This window comes from Pelobates fuscus, chromosome 1, assembly GCF_036172605.1.
Source record: "Pelobates fuscus isolate aPelFus1 chromosome 1, aPelFus1.pri, whole genome shotgun sequence".
Taxonomy (NCBI): Eukaryota; Metazoa; Chordata; class Amphibia; order Anura; family Pelobatidae; genus Pelobates; species Pelobates fuscus.
The window spans coordinates 234,056,479-234,076,825 of NC_086317.1; the positions used below are offsets into that span (position 1 = coordinate 234,056,479).

Genomic DNA, 20,347 nt, shown 5'->3' on the forward strand with positions numbered 1-20,347 from the left:
GGTCTCAGAGTGCACAACGTCATCTAGGAGGTTGAGTGTATGACCTTATCAATTAATGAACCTATTGGTGCCATGTATAGGAGACATGGTTACTATTCTGCAACATAGCATGTGTTGCAACTGTATGTAGAAAGTTCAGTTACAGAGACCACTGTTATACTATCTATGCTCTATATGGAGAGGCCTGCGAGCTTACTCTTGTGTTCCTTGTATACGTTATTTACTGAAAAATAAAAACAGATTTGCAAAAAAAAAATTTAAAAGGTTGATTTTATTTACAGGTCAAGTGAGACATGAGTAATAGAGCAAAAGAGGAGGGGCAGAGTAAAAAAAAAACTATGTTCATATATTATATATTAATAATAATAATAATAATAATTAATAATTAAAAAATAGTTTTTGTTACTGCTGTTTGTCCCTCTATTGGTTACTTTTTCTCACTTTGTCTGTAAATAAAAAGGCAGGAAAATGCTATATTATTATATTATGTGTATATTTTGCAGTACCCGGTTTAGCCTATTTTCAAGTCCTTTTGGTTTGCCTGATTCGTTTTCTGAATTGGATTTTCAGTACCGAAATTTAGCAAAGCTGACATATGGCCGAAATTTGGGGGAAACCTGTTTTAGCTGAACAAATTTTTCCCACTGTGCACATGTATAATGAAACAGAATTTCAACCTTAACATCTGTCTTTGTTTTGTAAAAGTATGCTCAACATGTGGATTGATGTTTCCTATGCCATCCTCTTCATTTAGACGAACTCTCTTCATTTAGACGAACTTTGAGTAATTTACGTGTATGAACCTAGGGTGCTTTTTAAATATTTCTGTAGGTGGGGACTAATTGCCATACTTTTCTGGACCAATTGTCTATCACACATCTAATGTTTTTAATATGTTTTTAATATTTTAGTGACAGATTGTAAAATAATTTAAGGATTACAATAGCACTCCTAAATTGTAGACATGTGACTTTTAGCATACGTATACAAAGCACACTCCATTAGGGCATACATGCAGAGAAAATCACCATGTAAAAGGTACTTTTGACCAAAACAATACAATTTGACTATATGTTTGTTCAACCATAATTTACCTCTTTCCCATGAAGTGCACCCACACTTATTATATATCATTTTGTTAAGGACAAATGGGGCTTTCCTGTCGACATCAAATATTTTTGTATGAACCATAATTTAGTATGGATAAAATCTAAGTAATTTTAGTAAATTGAGAAATGTTATTTTTTTCAACTTGAGCATGGTATTTTGTTTTTGTGAACAATCAAACACACATATGTATACACTGTGATGTCCCAACAATGACCTCCATGTACAGTTTTAGGGGGGCTTTCGAATATTATAGGCCCAAATATGTGCTTCAGTTTTCATGCATGTAAATTTGGGCAAATCTCCTGGGCCTATGTCACCTTTGAGACACGGTGGCAGCCTAGGACACACAATGTCCACAATTATGACATACCATCTTCAAAAGGAGACACCCCAGGAAATTCTGAATGGCATGTTTTGAGTTGTTTAGTATTGCCACTTTATCACAAATGCTGGCCACATTTAGTGGTTATACTATAATTGTGTTATTGCAATAAAGCCCTCATACTATTATTTAGCAATGTTTCATGAATATAACAGTTCCCCTATAGTTTTCTATTTTTTGGGGGGGGGGGGGTTTGGGGGAGTGGGGGTGGAGTTACAGGACCAAATATATTATAGGCTAATTTATCACTTTGACAGTCTGATTTTCTAGGCCTCTGTTGCCTTTGAGACACTATGCCACTCCAGAAAAGAGAACAATCCCAATAGTGCCATTCCATTTTCAAAATTACCCAACACAGGATATTCGAATCTGGGTATTTTGAGTTGTTTTATGTAGTCATTTTATAATGACCTTAGAGTAGTTGGACTTAATGTAAGCAGGGTCAAGTCAAGGTCAAAGGATTCAGAAGTCAGAGTAGTTGGTTTAACAAGCCAATAAGTTGGTACAGGCAGCTGACAAAGAGTAATCAGGACAAGCCAAGGTCAGGAATCCAGAATAACCACACATAGGTCACATACAGCGTCTTTTGGATTAATAGTTTAACTCTGTATGATACACTTTGAAACAGTCTGTAACACATAGGTCATGAAAGATAGTCAGTAAGGGCCATGGTATGTAGACTCCTTTCTAACTACTTTTTGTAACAGACTCTGCACTTTTTACTGGTGGGATTTTTTGTAGACTGTGGGGAAAATGTCTGCTACAAAGTCTCAGGACATCTTCTGATTCAAAGATAGCAGGATTGGGGGGATTGTGTAAATAAAATGTCTGAAGAAAGCTTTGGTGTGAATTCCAGGAACGTGTATGGCTTCCTTGCCTGCATTTTTGTGCAATACATATGAATTATAGACTGCCACCTGCAATTACATCTTTTTTTTTTGTACCAGATTTTGGTCTTGTGGTGATCCTGATATTGCTGTATGCACTGATCAGCCAAATCTAGTACATCATATATTTGCACTGGCACTGTACTTTCACATGCAGTGAGAATAGCATGTACATGTATTTTCTGTCAGTGTAGTACCGTAGGACCAGCACTTAGCAAAGCTGTCGTGCTTTTACGCTTTTTGCCATATATCGGCTCCTAGGGGAAACCTTTGCATTTTTTGCCACAGGCTAGGCTGTCAAATTAAAAAACATTTTTAAATAAATCTATAGTGATGTCATAGTTTTCAACCCATAAGAAATAGCCTTTGTTCATCAAGGGTAAGAGGAGATCCCACACATTTATGCCATTTGTGTACACAGAATCAGAGCAGCCTGGTGGTTCAAGATGACCATCTCTCCCTTCATAAATGCCATTTGTATAGGTATAACTTATTGTGAATTTGCACAATTTATAACATTTTATTCCGAGCTTGCTTAGATAGAATATAATGCTTAAAAAGTCACCTTCCCTTAATTTTCATGAGGGATTCATCCATACAGGTGTTCTGGTCTGGGGTGTAATTTTCAGAATACTTTTCAGGCAGAGTATTTTTTTTTTATCAGGGCCTGAGGTTGTATCTTGTATAGCCTGTCATGTATTGAGTCATTTCAGGGGAGTGCCCCCCCTAGAGATGACTTCTTGTACTACAAACTATACAAGCTTGTTGTTAAAATGGATTCTCTCTTGGGGTTTGATATCAGAGGCTGTGAGAGTGTCAGCTATGTAAAACATGTAATTCTCTGATTTAAACGTGAGAATGGCGTAACCCTCTTCCACAGAATAAAAACGTGCCAAAGGAAAACATATGTATTTATTTTTTCTCCTAACACTAACTCACTCTACTCAACTGCAAAATCCCACTGATTACAGATGTGCTACAGTAATTAGAAAGCAGGAAATGGTTTTAAAAATTGAAAAGGGTTAGAACAGATAAAAAGTGTCATTTTAACAGAAAAAAGTAAAAAAAAAATCTGACTTTCAAAAAGTCTACATTAACACGGTATTCTGCAGTAAAGGGGTTAAAATCAGTGGGTTTTTTTGTTTTTTTGTTTTTTTTCTTTACACAATAAAACTGTTAGCGTTGTGAAGACTAGAAGTCACAACAGAAGCCAACGGTGAGATCTTTTAGAAATGTGGCCTAAAATGTTACTGTATATATAAACTCTAAAAGGTAATGAATCGTTTAATTCTGGGGTTGAATAATAAACGTGGAGTTACAACGGTAGGAACTAATGAAATTAATAGTGATTGGTATACTTTTAAAACTTTCCTCAGACATTCACTCCATACATATAATCTACCTTAATAATATTCATGAGTACAATAGATTTCAGGGGGAAAAAATCTTGAATGTTTGTTACATACAATAATCCAAATTCAAATTTGTGTCTCTCTTTACTTTAGATCTTTTACTTTGTGGATCTGTAGAAGTGCCTTAACATGCGGGAATCATTTTTACAATTCAGGTACTAAATCTAAGAAATCAACAATTTCAAAAATCTACTGTATACCACTTTCTGAAAGACATAAATGCAAACTAAGGTATTTTTCTAAATTAATTGTTGATCTACTGAATTGAATGGATTCTTTTTTTTAATGTTTAAGCCAGTTTCTAAATATAACCTGCAATATATTTTCACATAATATGTATTTTGTAAACATTGTGGCACTTTTTTGTTTTCTTTCAAAATAAACTGATGCAAGATGAATTTGTAGCCTTAGGGATTTATGTATCAGATTAGTATGTTATACAAACCCAGAGCTTGAACACAGCTAATGCTTTCCTCCATTTAGATCAATCAGTGGTGTAACACGTGGCACGCACCTATGAAGAGACTCTGGACCCCAATGGAGGCCTTCCTAAGCACCCCATCTGCTTTCATCTCAATTCTTGATGTATTGTAGTGAGGAACTAACATATCTGCTCATCACTTTGAATTTAGTGAGTCTTGGATTTGCATATGGGACAAAGTGAATAAGATGAAAGTGTCTATCCTCTGCCGCACTCCCACATCTGATTCTCGCCTCCAAGACTTCTCCAGGGCTGCACCTTTTCTGTGGAATTCCCTTCCCTTCTCCATTAGACTTTCACTCAGTCTCTACTCCTTCAAAAAAATCTTTGAAAATCCACCTCTTGAGGAAAGCATATCATATAAACTGTTAGCGGATTTTCATTCCCCCCCAACCTATGTCATTACCCTTACTTATACCTTTTGTGTCACTATACTCCACTCCCTCTAGCATGTGAGCTCATTGAGCAGGGCCTTCAACCCCTATGTTCCTGTGCATCCATTTGTCTGGCTACAGTTACGTGTCTGTTAGTCCACCCATTGTACAGTGCTATGGAATTTGCTGGCGCTATATAAATAATATAATAATAATAATCTTTTACATTAATTGGCAACCTTCCTCACTGCAGATGTTTTGGACTGCATCTCCCATAATGCCCTGACAGCTAATGCTGGCTAGCATCAGGGAATATGTAGTGCACAACATCCTGAGTTCCAAATGTTACCTACCCCTGTCTTACAACATGCTTTGTGGTAGTGAAAAGTACAAAAACGTGAGCCCTGCTGACATATTTTTCCACTTACAGTGTATAGTTATCAGTGGTTTGACAGTAGCGGTGCCGATATACAGTTTGGGCAGAGCTTATCTGATTGGCCGACAGCTATCAGCTGACACTTTCAGCCAATGAAGCTCCAAGCAGGAGCTTTCAGCTCTCACTTCTGATTGAAGAAATGCAGAAAAACTGTTTGACTTCTTACAATTTTTGCACAAAAAGCACTACGGCACACTGTAGTGGTTTTGGTGCTTGGAGTCTTCTTTTCATAGGAGAGCTCATTGCGCAAGTTTTCGCATTAGGTGAAAAAAAAAAAAAAAAAAACAGATCCCTGAAGAAATGCATAGTAGTTTGGAGACTAATTTTATACTGATTTTTTTTTTTTCATACTGATTTTTTCAGCTTACGTTGGATTTTAATTATTTACATTTATTAGGCAAGAATGGTAAAGATTGGATTTTCCTCTTTCTTTTACAGTACTATGATGTGGATATATGCAGTTTTGCCACCTTCTGCCTTGTAAGTGCAATACTGTATTCATAAATTTGAGAAGTATATACCATCTGCAAAATGTGCTTGTTTTTTCATCCTTGTATGTGACGATGAGAAGAACATCAGAAAGTACCTCCATATTCTCTAGCTTTTAGCCTCTTGGAAGGGAGACAAGCCTGAATTTCTACTCATTATGTTAGTTTTCTACCACCCCTACTATTTGCACTAGTTTATACTATATTGCAATATGTAAATTTTTATTTTTCAGTTTTGAGTGTTACTGTCACGTATCAAATAATCATTATACATTAGGGGTGTATTAATTCATTTACATTTTCCCTCTTTGGCGTTTCCTTTTACGTACTTACCTCCATTCTTTAGTTTTTGGCTTTGTATCTAGAGTGTTTAGAGAGGGGACACTTTTTAGGGGTGTTTTTATTTATGAAATTTTTTTTTCATCTTTATTTTTCATGGTGGTATCATATAAAGCCGACATGCAATGTCACATACACCACACATTTCTGTTTAGTAGGTAATCGTATAAATCAGACATTGTATATATGAGGGAAAAACAAACAAACAAACAAATAGAAATAAAAACAAAAATAGAAATACCAGAAAAGTAAACTAATAAGGGAGATGTAGGGCGAACTAGAGTGTATAACTTCCTCACTTGCTCCTAGTTCCTCCAGTCCCCCTCCTCCTCACCTTATCATACTACATGTGAACTCCCTCTCAGAAGTGGATATAGTCCATTTTTGCTAAAAGGGTAAATTGAGACCTTTGCATACAAAATTGGGGCACAGCCTGCGTGTGATGTGGGAATTTCGGTATTACCCCGTTGGCCATCCGGATCTCCCACTCCCGACCCAGCCATCCCACTTTTGGGCGTCCCCTCGAGCACGGATTGCCCCTGGGTTTGGAGACCTACCATGTGGAATTAGGCCATCTTTGTGTTGGGCTCTCTCCCCGGTTTCATACATGCCCCCACCCCTCCACGTTTAGGGGTGGGGGTTTGTATGTATTTTATGCATTTTATATTTGAGCATATTTGTTCAAGAATATAAAAAAAATATGTTTTTATCAGATTTAACAAAAATTATAATAAAACAAAATAAATGTTTTATGCTCAAAACTCAGATGCAAGGGTAAAAAACAAATGTTAGTCTTTTAAGGGAAGCCATCTAGTTAAAATGCCAGTTCCAATAACAGCACTGTTAGTCTGCTCAAACTGTGTTCCTTAATTCCAGCACTGTGTGTCTGCTGCCACCGTGTCCCCCAATTCCAATACTGTATGTGTGTCCCCCAAACACAGAATTTCAGGTCCATTTCATGTCATTTTTTACCTGTCCTCCTTCTTCATGTCGTCTTTTTTAAATTGGATGGTTCTGTGCTTGGAATTAAAATTTCCTATTTTTTAGTAATTTATTCTATCACAGCAGGAATAGAGTATCTCAAAAGAGTAATTAGTTTACTGCAAACTGATGAATACATCATTTGCAATATGTTTAATAATGCTTCCATGTCAGATATGCTTTGCAACGTGCTTACCATATCTCTGGCATTTGATGGGTAAATAAATTAAATACAGATTTTTTACAGTCAGTTTGATATTTCCATTGTCCATTGAGTTGAGGAGGTGGGGTTTCCAGACAGGGAAGTTGGGGTCAAATTCCTTGGGTGAGTCTGGTGATAAACATGATCAGCCATCACTGCCACAGTGTCTTTAACCTTTGCTAGAAAGTAGTCCTGGGTTATTGCACCAAAGCAAAGTCTACCAGACGTGAGGGAATGCTTAACTAAAGGTTTGCAGAATTTGAGAAGATATAGAAGATTTGTAAAAAGATACAGTTTTGCTAAGATGTAAACTATTCCCAGCGGGACTATTTTTACTTTAATTTATGTCTGTTGTGAGGTGCACTGTCATTAAGCGTTTGGCAAATAAACAATTGTGTATTCATATATAATGCCTCAGTATGGCCTCTGTGCTTTTGGTTAAAAATGCTCCATAATTATTACCTCACCATTTCTGAGATCACTTTCATTTTCCACTCTTTTATCTGCAAATATATCTCAGCTTCACCAAGAAGCCCAAATAATGAATGCTTGTGATAGAATTTTGGGATAATAACAGATACGTTGTAACATTCAACTTCACACAATCTATACATTATGAAAATGGTAACAATATTGCAGAGCTCTTAAGTTAAATTCAGCAATTATGTCAGCCGTGGAATCAATAGCATACTATATATTGTATAGTACTATAACTCTATGTTTAGATGAGTACAACCCTCTTACTTGGATCACCACCGAGCGCTGACTGTCCTACAGTAGCTAGTGACGAAAACCGTATTCTGCAAAGCTGCAGAAACTAGATGTCTGTCCAACCGGGCAATGATTGGTTGAAAGTGTAAGTAACCACTCTCAGACAATGAATGTACTCCCGTGCTTAGGAATATGCACAGAATTAGCATTATCCAGCCAAATCTCCAGGTTGGCTAAAGACCCTCCAATGATGCAGCCAGAGGTGGAGTGAAATGCTGAACATAGAGACTCCAGGCACCATGACCACTTCAAATCACTTGTGTTGGCAAGGTGTGCACAGTAACCATTTAATAACTGAGAAAAAAAATAAGAATTAGTAAGACATATTCTAAGAAATGTATCTGGTATTTAGTCGAAGAATATTTTATTTTTTTTCTTATATGTGTGTGTGCGCTTTTTAATTTTGTATTTGTTGTTTTTTTTCCTAGGTATATCATATATTTACATAATACTTATTTTATTTAGGAGATCATATATAGAACTCTTATCCAGAGCTCCCTACAAACATTAGCAATGACTCACTGAATGGGGTATAGACAGAGGCATAATTAGGTACACATGCTAGAATAAAAGGAGTCAAGCACACTTTAATTTAAAACAAGGCCACATTTTGGTGGGGCAAGTGGAGTTCACGTAGAGAGCTATGATTGAGTGTCCTTCACAAAGACATACTGGATACCTTGCATTGAGTTGTTAATTGTGTGTTAATCACATCCAACACAGTCATTGGTTCTCTAAAGTCATAAACACATATACAACGTGTGCATTCGGTTTCAAATGAATCAATATCCATTAAAAGTGTCCTAAATCTGAATAACCATATTACCAAATCATGGAACAAACTAAACAAGGAATGAACAAGCTGTTTTGCTTGTTTAATGATTCAGATTTCCATTGTTGGCACACAAAAAAAGGTCACTTATGGAAAAAAGATGATCAGTGGTTAGGACAGCCACTTAAAGGACCACTATAGTGCCAGGAAACCAAACTCGTTTTCCTGGCACTATAGTATTAATAGGTGCCCCCCACCCTCATGGCCCCCCTCCCGCCGGGCTGAAGGGAGAGGAAGGGGTTAAATCTCAATACTTTCCTATAGACGCTGGCGTCTTCTCACTGTGAAAATCACAGTGAGAAGCGCAGAAGCGCCTCTAGCGGCTGTCAATGAGACAGCCACTAGAGAATGGATTAACCCTAAAGTAAACATAGCAGTTTCTCTGAAACTGCTATGTTTACAGCAGGCAGGGCTAATCCTAGATGGACCTGGCACCCAGACCACTTCATTAAGCTGAAGTGATCTGGGTGCCTATATTGGTCCTTTAATGTTGACTTTATTCACAGATTAAGTGAGAATTGTCCAACAGAGGAGAAAAAATAGCAACAGTAAATAAATGTATATTTATAGATTATATATTTAATAAATATAGAATATTTCAATATAGGAATGATTTTACTGCTCCTGTTTTTCCCCCCTCTATATCTTTCTTATTCTCACTCGATCTGTGAACGAAATGGCACAAAAATGCACACAGTGTACTGATACATAATTTATATTCTGTATATACAGGGTGGCACAAATTCAGAGTGGGGTTGGAGGAGTCAATAACTTTTTTTTATTAATGAACCAAGTTCAATGATATTACATACAATGAATGCTTAACGGATGGAGATTTGTTGGACCAGGTACAGAAGATTGCATTTTTCCTAACATTAGTTGATGTTTGAGGCTCTAGCGCTTGAATTTCTGCCTCGATAATCTCCCTGAGTTTCTCAAGCTTCAGCTTGTTCATGTACACACACTCCTACAGATATCCCCACATGAAGCAATTGTGAGCTGAAAGGTCGGGGAACATTAATCTGCCAATAATCTGGGAATTTCTTTCAATTAACCACTTGTTGAACAGTTGTCTCAATTTTGAAAAAAAAATCCATTATTTTTGATCATAGTTCCTTCATGAAATTACCCATGATGAATCTCCCAAAGACCCAATTATAATATGTACGTGTCAAATGCCATGAAATACCATGAATTTTGACCCTACCCTGTATTTTGCAGTAAACTAATAGATGCAGGTTTGTGACATATTGGTTTTATTTAAATTGGTTTTCCCAAAGCGATCACATGGACAAAATTAATCCAAAACAAAATGCCACATGGAGGAGACCCGAATTGCCTATAAGAAATTGTTTTTTTGGACGAATCGATTCAGACAAGGCAAATTATTTCAAGTCTACTACATATGTTAGTAGAAGTGTTAGTGGAAGTTGGTGCAAGGGATGTGATGTGATATACCGGCCCTTGTAATCTGTGCTATTAACAAAAGAGGAACAAGAATTGTACAGCGCTACAGAATTTGCTGGTGCTATATAAATAATAAAAGAAGAAGAAAGGCTATGCTGGTCAGTGCACAACTCTCCTGCTCCCCCTACAATGGACACCTGGGACAGCAGTCTGAAGCCTCTCCTATCCCTCCCTCAGGCAGCAAGTAAGCAGAAAGAGAAGGAGAAAGATTATAATTGTGTGATAATGTATTTTTGGCAGTGTGACTGTCAGTGAATGTGTTTTATTGTAGGTCTATTGATGTGTGTTAATTTATGTATGTGTCTAAGGATGTGTGTTAGTTTGTGTCTGTGTCTGATTGTTAGTTTCTGTGTGTACATACAAATAATGTCTGTGTATGCAGTTTAACATATCTATGTACGCATGTTAGATAATGTTTGTGTATACATCCTTGTGTGTCTGAAGAGAATGTCTCGCATTAGGTAGGGGTAGGTTATGTATGCACATATGTGCATTTGAGTAATTACATGTATGTGGATAGACAACTCAATATGTATAATAAAAATGAAAATCCAATGCACTCCCTTATCTACTAAACAGCAACTTTGGTACTGACAGATTTTGTTGGTTTTTTGAAACAACTAATCTCGGCAAAAAATAATGGGAGTTTAGTTACTCTATATGATCATACATTGCATAAGCCTGCCACAACCTCAATGTACCCCATCTGCCATCCTGCCAATGTAGACAAGTCCTACTCTAACAGCCAAATGTCTGCTAAATGAGCTACTTAGTTGGGGGGAAATTTCCATCTCGAGTTCTCTGCAGTACAAGGCTGAATAGGACCCTGGGATGAGGCACCTGTGACAGGGAGGGGTGCAAAACCAAGGAGTTGGCTAAACTCCTAAATATCTATATATGGGAAAACAAGAGGCTGGCTGCACTCACCTAAACATGCATAAACAGGGTGCTGCAGGGAGCCAATAAGTACAATAAAAATGAAAATCCAGTGCATCTTTGGCAGGTCCTTCTCTTACAGCCTAATGTCTTATGCAATGTATGATCATATAATGTAACTAAACCCCCATGATTTTTTTGCCTAGATTAGGCTAACAAAATCTGTCAGCACCAAAGTTGCTGTTTAGTAAATAAGAGAGTGCGCTGGATTTTCATTTTTATTGTACTTATTGGCTCCCAGAAGCACCCTATTTCTGCATGTTTAGGTGAGTGCAACCAGCCCCTTGTTTTCTCAACTCAATATGTATGTCTGGTTAAATGAATGGCTAACTATGTTTGTTTGTGCGGTTATTTTTTTATGTTTGTGTTAACAAGGGTAGGACCCCACAAATGTTTCTCATCTAAAACCCTGACAATTGTGACTATGAGACAAAAGGTAGGAAAGGACAAATTACAGTTTTATATTTAAGGACATGAGAGGCATTACAAACTCCGCCAAAAGTAGAATGTATAGAGACAGACACGAGAGGACAGAACTCACAAGCTTGCTTTATAAACCATTTTATAAGCCAAAACTGTATTCATGGATTATGTGCCAATTTGTGTTGCATCTGTAAATGATTGAATGGAGCAAAATTTCTAAACAAAGACAAAATAAGACATATCAATATTTTCTGCAGATCGATAAAATAGGATTGTGGTGTTCTTTCTAGTACAACATTAATAGTGTATGCATTGATTATTTCTTTATTTCTAAACAATATGATAAGCTATTTATGATAGTTAGCTTTCCAGGCACGTAAGCCACTATATAAATAAATCACTGATTATGATAAAGAGCTGTGTTCCATGTCCACTTTGGAAGATTTGTATTTATTTTTTTTATCGTAAACTTCAACATCATTATCAGACCTTGTAAAGAAACGTATACTCGACCACGAAAACACCAAATTATGCAGTAACTCTATACTAATAAGAACATTTATTATGACTGTGGCACTCAAAGGGTTAATACAGGCACGCACAGGACTTCATTAACTGTGTTGTGGTGAATTAGCAATATAATCAACTATCTCAACAGTAAACTGGATTGGCAAAAAACAACTCGTTTTATATTGATTCAAGGATAAAGAAAATAGCAGGGATTGCCTGGATCCAATGCTATAACCCAGTGGTCCCCAAGCCAGTCCTCAGACCCTCCTACCAGTCCAGGATTTAGGGATTACCCAGTGGTGTTGAAGGTGTTTTTAGAAAAAACAAAGAAAACACCTTGAACACAACTGAGCCATCACTAAATCGTGGACTGAAGGTAGGTGTGAGGACTGGTTTGGGAACCACTGCTATAGTCAGTTGGTAGCCAAATGGCTGCTTTTACTTCACTCACACTCAAACACCTCACACTCAGAGTTATTTACTATAGTGTGAATTATCAGTAATTCAAATTGAATTTAAAGTTCATTTTCAATTTCAGACCAAATTAGCTCAACTGGAAGCCAGATTCATTTGGAAAATGTTTCTAGTTCATCTACTTTGGCCTTAAATGTAATATTCACTTTAATTTCCCAACAATTCTCACTTCAGTAAATTACCCTATAAAATAAGAATTCAGCCAGAGTAGCAGTACTGAAAGCAGAGTGGCCATTGATGATTTCACAGTTTTGACCGTACATTTAAAATTCCCTTTTAATTCATTTTGAATTTAACTTTAGTAAATACATCCTGGGGGGGAAAACACAAACCTGTCGAGTGGTTTTCAAGACACTCTATTAATCATGTGGCATCCAAAAATGCAAGCCACTATTCCAGTACTGTAGAAGATCTCCATAGACCCCTTGGAATCTTTGGGAAATGAATGGAGCAATGTGATTAGTTGGAACAGAAATTAAACAGGGTAAAGCCACTATATTGTCTGTTATGGTTTCATTTTGCCAGTTAGAGCAGTCTATGCAGATGCACATTTTGTTTTGGACCCACTGTTTTTAATTTAGTGGAGATTTAAGATTTTTTTCCCATTTTTCTTTTAAAGGATGTTTATTTCCATGAGTGGATAATAAGGGTATGGGTGATTCAGATGACAATGATCAATTAATGTAACAATAAAAGTAATTTAATAACTCCGTCTCATGCTCCGCCATGGATGAGAGGTTAGGAGGTAGCCCATGCGTGTCCCCTCACTGGCACATAGTGGGGTCCATTCTACACACTCAGATGTTCTTGTTTTTTTCTTCTTGTACTGTACAGTTAACTCACCCAGCACATACTGTTGAAGTGCTTAGTGCCATGTCATATGAAACATGCATAACATAAAAACATCAAAGAACTGATGATAGAACCAGATATTAAGCTGTTTTTAAGGATCTTCACTTTTCCATAATTCCTTCTATACTTATACACGTGAACACATAAATATCCAAAGGGCTTAAAGTCCAGCTGACACAGAAAGAATCCCTTGTTAAATTAATTGATTGATATACACTTTTATTGAAATCTATAGAGACATACGTGTACAGCATAAATCCATTAAAAAGAGCCAAAGTAAGAGGCTCTGCAGAGAGGAAAATTATAGGGGAGAATCTATCACGGACTGTCTGGGAGTCGGCTGAGGGAGATGGGAGTGGGAGTCAGGGAAAATACCTAGGAAAAACCTAGTATTAGATATACATATCAATTACAAAACCTTGATAGTGCAAAATAGGAGGGAATAGGAAACCCTATACAACTACTACACTAATATCCGTATACTGTTTGTACATAAAAGAAAAAAATTATCCTTGGGGCGGAGCCAAACAGCCGAGCTGAGCGGTCGCACGGGAGAAGAGCTCCGTGCCAAAACGCTCATAACTAGCCATAACTGGGGCAAAAATTGGGCAAATCGAAGTTTAAGCGACCTGGAAAAGGGAGTCCTAGACCGCAGAGAAAAAAGCCTAGTATCCCGACCGCGGCCGGCGGTTCCTAACCTGGGATTGATCTGAGGCCTACTTAGGCGGGCGGGGAGGTGGCCGATCCCTGCACTGACTGCAGCCATTTACTTGGAGGTCTCTTCGGAAAACTTCCTCCCCCCCCCACCCACCGGTGAGGGATATCCCGGTACCTACAGCTTGAGGAGCAGCAGCCAAATCGTGAGAGACCCACGCAGCCGGATCATCACTGGCAACTATGGCGAACACCACATGGGAACCTCCGAACGGCGCCCAGCTGCCACCTCTGGAAGAGAGGTTGGACCGCCTGTTCGACGCCTTTTGGGCGAAAATCTACCATCAAGGGGGCACGGATGTGGAGACCCCACAAGCAGCGACCCAAGGGGAGACAGGGGAGAGACCCGCGGCTCCTATCTGGGGCAATGGCAGATCTAAGATGGCAGGAGGGAGGAGGAGGACTCCCCGACATAAACCCCGACACCACAAGACACAGAGGGACCCACACCCCGCAGCTACTTATCAAAATGGAGTTCCGGAGGAGGCCAACGCTCTGCAAACCACCGACAGGGTCACATGGCACCCACTCAGCACTACAAAACGCTGGACTGGGCACTTACCATATTAATAGGGCACAGGGAAGCACCTACATCTGGAGCAGGTGGCACCCTCCCACGAGGACTAACCTAACGGGCCAAAGAATGGACTATTTGCTCCAGCACAATAGAGGCGTTGGGTGAGGAGCTGTTGTAAAGAGGACTCGCTTTACTGTTGCTGAACACGGTTCTCATTCACTACATTCCACTTCCATTTCCAGATCTGTTTTCTCATATTGGTCTGCTTTTCCCTATTTCTGCCTCACTGTTGCAGTCTTATAGCATATGTATTGCCTTAAAGACCACAAAGCCCAACGCTCAGTTATTACTGGTTATGTGAGAGTACCCTATAACGACATTACTATCATATGACACTCTAGTAAAGCCTACATTTACACACTTGAGCAGACACATATGTGCAACGTTGCTAGCTAGTAGACCCTAACAGGACCCACCACTTTAGACACACTAGCTCAGACTGCAATTAGCCTACTCTTTGATTAGCAAATATACTCTACTATATTTTCTCACGACAAATACAGTTTGCCTAATCATTAAATACTCACAAGCAATAGTGGAACCTAGCCTGTATTAAGCTGTTTACCAAAACTTACACCCTATGAAACGCGTATATCTCGAATCGTTATTTTTTCTTGTTTTAAAAATATATGCAAACCCAGCATGCCACAATAATGTTACGCTGTGACTATACATATCGAGCCTGCTGACGCTGTTGTGGCGATACAGGCACTGTTGTAACTACCTGCATACCAAAAATAAAGAATAAAAAAAAAAAATTATCCTTGTGTATCAGTACATCCAAGCAACAATAAACAGTTTGCATAGAAAAAACTAATTGTTACACCTAAAAAGGAAATATGCATCAGCCTTCATATGACTATCTAGGTTAGAATCGACTTCAAGGTCGCTAACTGAAAGAATTAAAGCAAAAAGAAGGCTTGATGCAAACAAACAAACAACCAGTCATTCTCTCTACCCTAAGACTCCCAGAGATTACCCCAGTTATTCATCAAGTCCAGCCATAAAACTCCCTCCAAGAGCGTCCTCACATCTATTCATATAGAATTCTTAGTATTCCCCCATAAGATTTTACTAACTAAATCACCATAGTGCTAAAAAAAAATCATTTATTACACTTTCTATGTTATGTTTTCTTTAGTGCATAATATTTAAAATAAATTAATGTACAGGTGACTATATAATCTTTACTGTGTGGTTACCAACTTCTAAGTAGTATTGGCTGCTGTATACTGGAGGCTATCTGCCATACATTGATGTAAATAACCCACCACACCATTGAATATGGGACATGGTAATAAGCATGGGTGTTCAACACTTGTGTTTTAAAGTGTTCACCCCCCTTTAAACCCCTTTGATGTGGGTTATTAGGTAATCATATGTTAAACATAGGAGACCGCACACTTTGAACATGATTCCACCTAGTGTGACTCCTCCCATCCTCCTTCCTTGTGTTGATGAGCTGTGGAGGGGGGAGTGAGTCTCTACACATGGGCGGTATGCTAGGGGCAAGGTCGGAGAGAAGGTATCAGTTAATTGTCTAAGTATTTACATGCCCTCCAGGGTGGCTATTGGCTGGAGTCACCACGTGACCGGCTTACACTGACAGATAAAAAGAGACCTAGGTGAGGGGCTGGCTTGAATGCTCCGGATGAAGGTGCTCTAGAAGTGCTGAAACGCACGTCGGCTTACTATTTTTCTTTATTGATCACCTCACTTTTTTTTTTCAGCACTATGGTGATTTAGTTAGTAGAATCTTGTGGGGGGGATACTAAGAATTCTATATGAAGAGATGTGAGGACGCTCTAGGAGGGGTTTTAACCCCTTCAGCCCAGCTGGAGGGGGGCCATGAGGGTGGGGGGGACCTAAGGACTACATAGTGCCAGGAAAACTAGTTTGTTTTCCTGGCACTATAGTGGTCTTTTAATGAAGCAGCTTTTTGGTGTCTAGATAATGCCTCTGCGTTCTGACTGCGCAATTCTCTGGCATTTAGGATTTATATCACTTTGTTTATGCTGCCATAGGCACACCTCCCTGCATGTGAGTTACACAGCCTTCCTAAATGCTTCCTGTAAAGAGTCATCTAATGTTTACACTTCCTTTATTGCAAATTGTGTTTAATTTAAAATGTATTTTCTCCTGCCCTGTTAAAACCTTGCTAGACCCTGCAGGAGCCTCTTATATGCAATTAAAGTTCAATTTACAGAGCAGGCGATAAAAACTTTTAAAGGCCGACAAGACTGCATTGCATCCTGCTTCTACACCATCTACATATACACCTCACAGAATGGTGAGTTCATTATACTGCTACTCCGCACCTCACTGACTCTTGGGCTTTGCCACATTACAGCCATGTAGGAGTATTGACATCGGCTCCAAGTGATTCCAAATGTCCCTCACCACTTAAAACCTACACACAAATACATTTGGCACTGAGTTGACTGCACTACACTGCCATGTTCATCCTTATAAGCGAGAATCTTAATGTTTCATTAGAAAACACTAAAAACAAACCAAAAGAAGAAAATAAAATGCAAATGAATAGAAAATGTGGCATCAGGAATGGTGGTACAAATTAACTTTAGCTGCCACCTACATTACTCACATAGCAAAGTGCATACATTCCAATGACCATACTATTGTGATTTTTCCTAAATCTTTTTCTACCTTTCTGTTATACCTTTATTTTTCCTATGTTTTAAACAAAATACCTTGACAGCTTGTCCTTGCTTTTCTCACAAAGGAATACATTGTCTGGAATACCGTCTGTAACGAATGTTATTCTACAATCTGATGCCTGTAATACTGCATTGTACGCTATATATACTTTACCTATAAGTACCTTCCAACCTCAGTGTAACCTATTATTGAATGTTGTCATCGCAAAAATAAAGAATTAAAAAAATTTTTTTTAAGTAAGTAACATCTGATTGAAATTGAAACTATTTTGTTTTTATGCAGGCTGTGTCAGTCACAGCAGGGGATGAGTGGCTAGGGCTGCATAAACAGAAACCGGTGATTTAGCTCCTAAATGGCAGAGAATTGAGCAATGAAACTTCAAATGGAATAATATATAATAACAAAGTATTTAACCAGGAAATAATAATAACAAAGTATTTAACCAGGAAAGGTACTCTGGTTTCCAAGTACATCCTGGGGATGTTACCTCAACATCCAGGGGTTGTTACTATCACCCAATTTAATGGTACTCATTTTATCTACTTTGGAAGGATGAAGGGCTGAGTCAACCCTGCCAGGATTTGAACCTGCGACCCAAGTGTTAAAACAGATTCTGCTGATGCATTAGCCCACTGAGCTATTTCACATCATAACTGCTTCATTAAGCTTAAAGGAGCACTATAGGGTCAGGAACACAAACATGTATTCCTGACCCTATAGGGTTACAACCACCATCTAGCCCCTCTGGTCCCCTCTTGCAATATAGTAAATCTTACTTGTATTCAAGTCTGCAGCTGCATGCTTTGTGCCTGTTTCCTTTAGACCTGCCCACTGCCTGCTGACATCAGCAGAAGTGGTAGCCTGATCCAATCACAATGCTTCTCCATAGGATTGGCTGAGACTGACAAAGAGGCAGATCAGGGGCAGAGCCAGCACAATTCAAACACAGCCCTGGCCAATCAGCATCTCCTCATAGAGATGAATTGAATCAATGAATCTCTATGAAGAAAGTTCAGTGTCTGCATGCAGAGGGAGGAGATACTGAATGTTTGGATGCATTTTAGGCAGCCGTGACCCAGGAAGGATCTCTAACAGCTATCTGAGGAGTGGCCAGTGAAGTTATCACTAGGCTGTAATGTAAACACTGCATTTTCTCTGAAAAGACAGTGTTTACAGCAAAAAGCCTGAAGGTAATGATTCTACTCACCAGAACAAATTCAATAAGCTGTAGTTGTTCTGGTGAATATAGTGTCCCTTTAAGTTGTTTTGGTGACTATAGTGTCCCTTAATAACTGCTGGAAAAGCCAGGAAAGGAGTAAGGCCTAAAAGGAAATGCAAACTGGTTAGTTGTAAGATGTAGTGTACATCAGTTATCACATAAGCAGTGGTGATTTTATATCCAACTTTTAAACTGTAGGCTAAATTAACCAAACTCGGAAGAAACTTCAATGGAGCTGAGTCAAAAAAAGTTTTTTTAATCAACTATTTGGATCTACACTTTACAAGTCTTCTTAACTCACCACGACTCACTATTTAGTGAACAGGCCCCTTAAATAGACCCTGGAAATATACTTACAAATCTTGCATGATATATTTTTTCTTTAATCCCTTCTCGTCTCTTCTTTGTTTGGTTCTTTGGTGCATCTGAACATCTAGTGAACTGAAACATAAGGTGTAAAATCTGGAAAACATTAACCTCAGAGAGATCCAGTTTAACTTGTACCCAGACAGTGTCTTGAGAATCAGACAGGAGCTTCCTTTACAGATAAAACTGAAGGGGGATGTAGCAGGGGGTCATTGGTTTAGAAGTATCATTGTCTGTTTGAAAACGTTTCTTTTATTCAAAACATGTCAAAAACAAAATAAAAGATTTAATGAATTTTCCGCCTGTCTAAAACAGTGCAGTGTTTTTTAAAGCAAAATGCATGTTAATAATGTTGTGTGCATGGTAAACGAGTCTCTTGCTTTGTAATCTCTCCACATGGGGAAATTTGTCAAGAAGGGGAATAAAGTATGGATAAGGACACCTGTAATCCGCAGAGTAGTAATATGCGTGGTGATTGCTTTAAGACTATTTGCATTACAGTTTTAGTAGAAGACAGAATGCGTGATTTACTGGCCATTCAGTTACAGACTGCAAGAAACATTACAATTTGGAGAAAAGCGTGTACTTACCAGAACATTTTGCTTATCAGAATATTGGAAAGGCCACTGAAAAGATATATGAAAAAACTGACCAGGTAAGCTGAATTTTTAGCCCAAAACAGATAAACTAACAAAATATATATAATTTACAAAAAATATATATGTTTTTCAGCTGGCCTAAAATGTTACATTTACTTTGAATTCCTACTTTAGTTAATAAAACTGAAGGTCTGGTTTTGATTATATTTTTAAATAATACACTTTCTTTCTTTCATTTCTTTCTTTCCATGTAAGAGTTTTGTGCATGCTGCCCCTACAGTGTGAGAGTGTAAATGCACATGATTGCAAATCGTTTATATGTGTAACAAATAAACAAACATTTATAATAAATATACCAACACAAGTTTCTCTGGAAACTAGAACTAGTATCTGTTAAAATATTATATTCAGTGTTCTAGTACATTGCTTGAATAAAATTCACTCAATCTACCGAAAATAATACTACATTCATATATTTTGTGATTCGGTCACGGATGTAAGAAAAATAAATGTCATCAATTGATTGGTAGAAGTAAATGTTGCTTCTAAAGTAAAAATATATTTCCACAGACTTTTTTTTAATTGTAATGCTCCGTGATCCTTGCTTTAAATAGTAAATATGACTTGATACATGTACTGATCATAAAGTACCTAGGCCTATATGTGTACACAATGCTAATTAGGAATAGATTGGTGCAGAGTAAGCCACTGAACGTGGGGCACTCTCCATGAAAACCAGTGGAATTTTACTGCTGATTATTTGACTGGTAAAACTTTGCTCCATAATTGCACTTAATTTGTTACTCATATTATGTCTACCACATTCAGTAGGTAAA

At 38.0% G+C, this 20,347-nt stretch overlaps 1 long non-coding RNA gene across 3 annotated transcripts in view; it reads right to left on the bottom strand.

The window, feature by feature from the left end:
• Positions 1 to 7,738: 7,738 nt before the first annotated feature.
• LOC134611367 (uncharacterized) overlaps positions 7,739 to 20,347 on the bottom strand; it is a 28,739-nt gene continuing 16,130 nt past the window's right edge. Inside the window, exons 4-7 of one of the 3 annotated variants that reach the window (XR_010090892.1) lie at positions 18,904 to 18,987; positions 18,535 to 18,649; positions 12,838 to 12,937; positions 7,739 to 8,157 (exon numbers count right to left, since the gene is read on the bottom strand). This is a non-coding gene — a long non-coding RNA (uncharacterized LOC134611367). Of the gene's footprint in view, positions 8,158 to 12,837; positions 12,938 to 18,534; positions 18,988 to 20,347 lie in introns of all 3 variants that reach the window. The other 2 variants (XR_010090890.1, XR_010090891.1) reach the window with 2 other exon arrangements.